Source organism: Lontra canadensis, unplaced genomic scaffold (genome assembly GCF_010015895.1).
Source record: "Lontra canadensis isolate GAN:19392208 unplaced genomic scaffold, GSC_riverotter_1.0 scaffold172, whole genome shotgun sequence".
Lineage (NCBI taxonomy): Eukaryota > Metazoa > Chordata > Mammalia > Carnivora > Mustelidae > Lontra > Lontra canadensis.
This window is the reverse complement of record NW_022631166.1, coordinates 210,557-216,656: the sequence shown is the minus strand read 5'-3', so window position 1 is coordinate 216,656 and position 6,100 is coordinate 210,557. Positions and strand designations below refer to the sequence as shown.

Here is a 6,100-nt window from a genome sequence, read left to right as displayed (position 1 = left end):
CCCTCAAATAAGGGATTACTTACCCAGTTCATAAACTTACGGTGTTTTCTGCACTCCAAGGACGTTTGTCCCAAGGACCAGGAAAGCCTTTGTGTCCTTTCTTTGGGGGCTTAGTCCTTATGACCCAAGTCCTAATCACCAGTTTCAAAGTTACTTTGACCCTATTGTCCCAGCAGGCCTTGCATTATTCTTCACACAAATACCCTCTTAGTGCCTGGTTTTTGTTGTTCTTGTTGTTTTTATGGAACACTTCATGAATTTGTATGTCATTCTTGCACAGGGGCTATGCTAATCTTCTCTGTAACATTAGTGTTTGCTCTAATAGCTCAATGTCCCTATAGCATATGCACACATTAGTATTGACTATGACCTATAATGCAAACCTCCTCAGGTCAGGTCTATTATTCTGGAAAAGCCTTCATTTTTGTCTAAGTACCTTCTCCTTTCAACCATGAATCCCTGGAATGTTTTCTACTAAGGTAGATCAGAGACTCCCTTAAGCTTTGTTCTCCAAGACAGACCATTTCCCCATATTCCAGGAAATACCAGACTGTGCATAAATTGTTTTTCTGTACCATCCTCTCTGGGCTGTAGATCTTAGTAGATCTTAGTAGATATAAACAACCTTTGAGAAAGGAACTGACATCTCTGCTCTTACCCTTCTTCTTCTACTTGTTTTGACTGAGCCCCAGGTAGAAAGGATAAATGAAACTCCATAAAAGTTATAGGAACTTTGTCTCAATCCCTGGGAGTCATCATGGAAATCTCAGAGCTGTGTGGATAAGCCAAATATTCACCATGATTCTGTTGCAGAAGAATAATAATGACTGAGAAATGTTAAGATGCATATGCATGAGGACAACCTCATAGAGACCCTGGCAGACTTGTGTGGTGTGGAGAGAATGTCTTTCATGTCCCTGGGGAGGGGGTGTACCTAAAAGGTTGAAGGAAGACCAGGAGATCAAGAGAGAATTTGAAATTGGCAACAAGACAATGCATTAAGGAGTCCTTTTGAACTGAAGGTCATGTCAGTCCAGGAAACAACACAGTTGGTGTCTATAGGGATGGACAGCAGCCAGTGTGTAAGGAAAATATCAGCAGCAGCCAATATGGACAGACACTAACCATTTCAGACAATAAGCCTCTCCTCTCATATCAGGGAAATACATGACTGAGTCCTCCTCCTTCTATTTTATAGTTAAATCATTGTGGCAGTTGGGAAGGAGGAAGAAAAGAGAGAAAAGTTTGTAAGTGACTGAAGTACCTTGTAGTGACCAGATACATTTCTGTGCTATATATGGATGAAGTGGTCAAGAGCCAAGTTCAGTGATATTATCAGAAAATAAATCAATATTTTTAACTTCTTTAAGCTATTTCAGAGAATATTCTCAAACTGTATTTGTTAGGATTCTCAAGAAAAATGGAACCCCTATTTATGTAAATATAATACACATGAGATTCATTTATATGTTTTTGGGTATTGGTTCACATGATTTTGGAAACTGGCAAGTCTGAAATCTACAAAGCAGGCTGACAGAATGGAAAGCCAAAGAAGAGTTGATATTGTAGTCCCATGTTCATAGGCAATTTGAAGACAGAATTCCTTCTTCCTGTCCCCACAACTCTGAGCTCTGTAGGGTTGCATGTTATAATCACCAAAAGGCAAACACTTCTGCCACAAAACTCAGCAGAAATCACATTGAACTATAAGCTATGGATGCTTCCTGGACTTTGTAGGTTTCTTTGGTTCAGGGAATACCTTGAATCACCATCTGTTGGTGCCATTCTACAGACATGGGATAGACCCCTACCCCAAATTGGATTCAGATGTCAAGACTGGTGATGCCACACATACACACCAAGAGAATGTTAAAGTGTTAATACTTACATAATGAGGTTTTTTCTGGAAAGCAGGGCAAGCTTCCTAAGCCAGTCCAAAAATGGCTCGATAAATCAGGGAAAGGAAAATGACTGGGGTTTTTTATGGTGATTAGGGAATAGGAATTCCTTTATGCAGGCAGAGGCTTCCATGGTTTTAACCTCCCACTGACACCAAAGAAAGGAAGAATGAAACTTGATCATTCTCTTAAAGCGTACACAAAGATAAACTCAAAATGGATAAAAGACTTCAACATGAGACAGGAATCCATCAAAATCCTAGAGGAGAACATAGGCAGTAACCTCTCGATATCAGCCACAGCAACTTCTTTCAAGATATGTCTCCAAAGGCAAAGGAAACAAAAGCAAAAATGAACTTTTGGGACTTCATCAAAATCAAAAGCTTCTGCACAGCAAAGGAAACAGTCAAGAAAACAAAGAGGCAACCCACGGAATGGGAGAAGATATTTGCAAATGACAGTACAGACAAAAGGTTGATATCCAGGATCTATAAAGAACTCCTCAAACTCAACACACACAAAACAGACAATCATATCAAAAAATGGGCAGAAGATATGAACAGACACTTCTCCAATGAAGACATACAAATGGCTATCAGACACATGAAAAAATGTTCATCATCACTAGCCATCAGGGAGATTCAAATTAAAACCACTTGAGATACCACCTTACACCACTTAGAATGGCCAAAATTAGCAAGACAGAAAACAACATGTGTTGGAGGGGATGTGGAGAAAGGGGAACCCTCTTACACTGGTGGTGGGAATGCAAGTTGGTGCAGCCACTTTGGAGAACGGTGTGGAGATTCCTCAGGAAATTAAAAATAGAGCTTCCCTATGAACTTACAATTGCACTACTGGGCATTTACCCCAAAGATACAGACGTAGTGAAAAGAAGGGCCATCTGGATATTGCCTCGGGGGAGGAGTCAAGATGGCGGAGAAGTAGCAGGCTGAGACTACTTCAGGTAGCGGGAGATCAGCTAGATAGCTTATCTAAAGATTGCAAACACCTACAAATCCAACGGGAGATCGAAGAGAAGAAGAACAGCAATTCTAGAAACAGAAAATCAACCACGTTCTGAAAGGTAGGACTGGCGGAAAAGTGAATCCAAAGCAACGGGAAGATAGACCGCGGGGGGAGGGGCCGGCTCCCGGCAAGTGGCGGAGCAACAGAGCACAAAATCAGGACTTTTAAAAGTCTGTTCCGCTGAGGGACATCGCTCCAGAGGCTTAACTGGGGTGAAGCCCACGCAGGGTCAGCGTGGCCTCAGGTCCCGCAGGGTCACAGAAGGATCGGGTGTGGCTGAGTGTCACAGAGCTTACACGTATTAGAACGGGGAAGCCGGCTACAGAGACAGAGCTGAGGAGTGACTCTCAGCTCGGGGTTACCTTGAACCGGTCGCAGGCTCGGTCAGCTCAGAGCGCGGCTGGAGGCCAGCGTGACGGGAGTAATTGAGTGCTGTTCTCTGAGGGCGCACTGAGGAGTGGGGCCCCGGGCTCTCGGCTCCCCCGGGCCGGAGACTGGGAGGCCGCCATCTTCATTCCTGTCCTCTGGAACTCTACGGAAAGCGCTCAGGGAACAAAAGCTCCCGAAAGCAAACCCGAGTGGATTACTCAGCCCGGCCCCTGGTAAGGGCGGTGCAACTCCGCCTGGGGCAAAGAAAATTGAGAATCACGACAACAGGCCCCTCCCCCAGAAGAGCAACAAGAAACCCAGCCAGGACCAAGTTCACCTACCAAGGAGTGCAGTTTGAATACCAAGGAGAGCAGCGGAATTCCAGAGGAGGAGAAAGCAAAGCACGGAACTCATGGCTTTCTCCCCATGATTCTTTAGCCTTGCAGTTAATTTAATTTTTTTTTCTTTTTCAATTTTTTTCCTCTTCTTCTGCTAAACATTTTTAACTTTTACCCTTTTCTTTTTTAACGTTTTTTAACTAGTTTATCTAAAATATATATTTTTTTCCTTTTTTATTTTTTCATTATTGTTTTTTTTTATTTGTTTCTTTTTTCTTTTTTCTTTTTTTTTTTTCTTTCTGAACCTCTGTATATCCCCTTTCCTCCCCCTCACGATTTGGGATCTCTTCTGATTTGGCTAAAGCATATTTCCTGGGGTTGTTGCAAACCTTTTAGTATTTTACTTGTTCCTTCATATACTCTTATCTGGACAAAATGACAAGGCGGAAAAATTCACCACAAAAAAAAGAACAAGAGGCAGTACCGAAGGCTAGGGACCTAATCAATACAGACATTGGTAATATGTCAGATCTAGAGTTCAGAATGACGATTCTCAAGGTTCTAGCCAGGCTCAAAAAAGGCATGGAAGATATTAGAGAAACCTTCTCGGGAGATATAAAAGCCCTTTCTGGAGAAATAAAAGAACTAAAATCTAATCAAGTTGAAATAAAAAAAGCTATTAATGAGCCTCAAAAATGGAGGCTCTCACTGCTAGGATAAATGAGGCAGAAGAAAGAATTAGCAATATAGAAGACCAAATGACAGAGAATAAAGAAGCTGAGCAAAAGAGGGACAAACAGCTACTGGACCACGAGGGCAGAATTCGAGAGATAAGTGACACCATAAGACGAAACAACATTAGAATAATTGGGATTCCAGAAGAAGAAGAAAGAGAGAGGGGAGCAGAAGGAATATTGGAGAGAATTATTGGAGAGAATTTCCCCAATATGGCAAAGGGAACAAGCCTCAAAATCCAGGAGGTTCAGAGAACCCCCCTCAAAATCAATAAGAATAGGTCCACACCCCGTCACCTAATAGTCAAATTTACAAGTCTTAGTGACAAAGAGAAAATCCTGAAAGCAGCCCGGGAGAAGAAGTCTGTAACATACAATGGTAAAAATATTAGATTGGCAGCAGACTTATCCACAGAGACCTGGCAGGCCAGAAAGAGCTGGCATGATATATTCAGAGTACTAAACGAGAAAAACATGCAGCCAAGAATACTATATCCAGCTAGGCTATCATTGAAAATAGAAGGAGAGATTAAAAGCTTCCAGGACAAACAAAAACTGAAAGAATTTGCAAACACCAAACCAGCTCTACAGGAAATATTGAAAGGGTTCCTCTAAGCAAAAAGAGAGCCTAAAAGTAGTAGATCAGAAAGGAACAGAGACAATATACAATAACAGTCACCTTACAGGCAATACAATGGCACTAAATTCATATCTCTCAATAGTTACTCTGAATGTTAATGGGCTAAATGCCCCAATCAAAAGACACAGGGTATCAGAATGGATAAAAAAACAAAACCCATCTATATGTTGCCTACAAGAAACTCAATTTAAACACGAAGACACCTCCAGATTTAAAGTGAGGGGGTGGAAAACAATTTACCATGCTAATGGACATCAGAAGAAAGCAGGAGTGGCAATCCTTATATCAGATCAATTAGATTTTAAGCCAAAGATTATAATAAGAGACGAGGAAGGACACTATATCATACTCAAAGGATCTGTCCAACAAGAAGATCTAACAATCTTAAAAATCTATGCCCCTAACATGGGAGCAGCCAACTATATAAACCAATTAATAACAAAATCAAAGAAACACATCAACAATCATACAATAATAGTAGGGGACTTTAACACTCCCCTCACTGAAATGGACAGATCATCCAAGCAAAAGATCAATAAGGAAATAAAGGCCTTAAATGACACACTGGACCAGATGGACATCACAGATATATTCAGAACATTCCATCCCAAAGCAACAGAATACACATTCTTCTCTAGTGCACATGGAACATTCTCCAGAATAGATCACATCCTCGGTCCTAAATCAGGTCTCAACCGGTATCAAAAGATTGGGATCATTCCCTGCATATTTTCAGACCACAATGCTCTGAAGCTAGAACTCAATCACAAGAGGAAATTTGGAAAGAACCCAAATACATGGAGACTAAACAGCATCCTTCTAAAGAATGAATGGGTCAACCAGGAAATTAAAGAAGAATTGAAAAAACTCATGGAAACAAATGATAATGAAAACACAACGGTTCAAAATCTGTGGGACACAACAAAGGCAGTCCTGAGAGGAAAATATATAGAGGTACAAGCCTTTCTCAAGAAACAAGAAAGGTCTCAAGTACACAACGAACCCTACACCTAAAGGAGCTGGAGAAAGAACAAAAAAGAAACCCTAAACCCAGCAGGAGAAGAGAAATCATAAAGATCAGAGCAGAAATCA

The 6,100-nt window shown here is 41.2% G+C and overlaps 1 non-coding gene across 1 annotated transcript; it reads right to left on the bottom strand.

The window, feature by feature from the left end:
• Positions 1–235: 235 nt before the first annotated feature.
• LOC116860238 lies at positions 236–343 on the bottom strand. Its single transcript, XR_004381290.1, has one exon. It is a non-coding gene; the product is annotated as a U6 spliceosomal RNA (small nuclear RNA).
• Between the last annotated feature and the right edge of the window lie 5,757 nt (positions 344–6,100).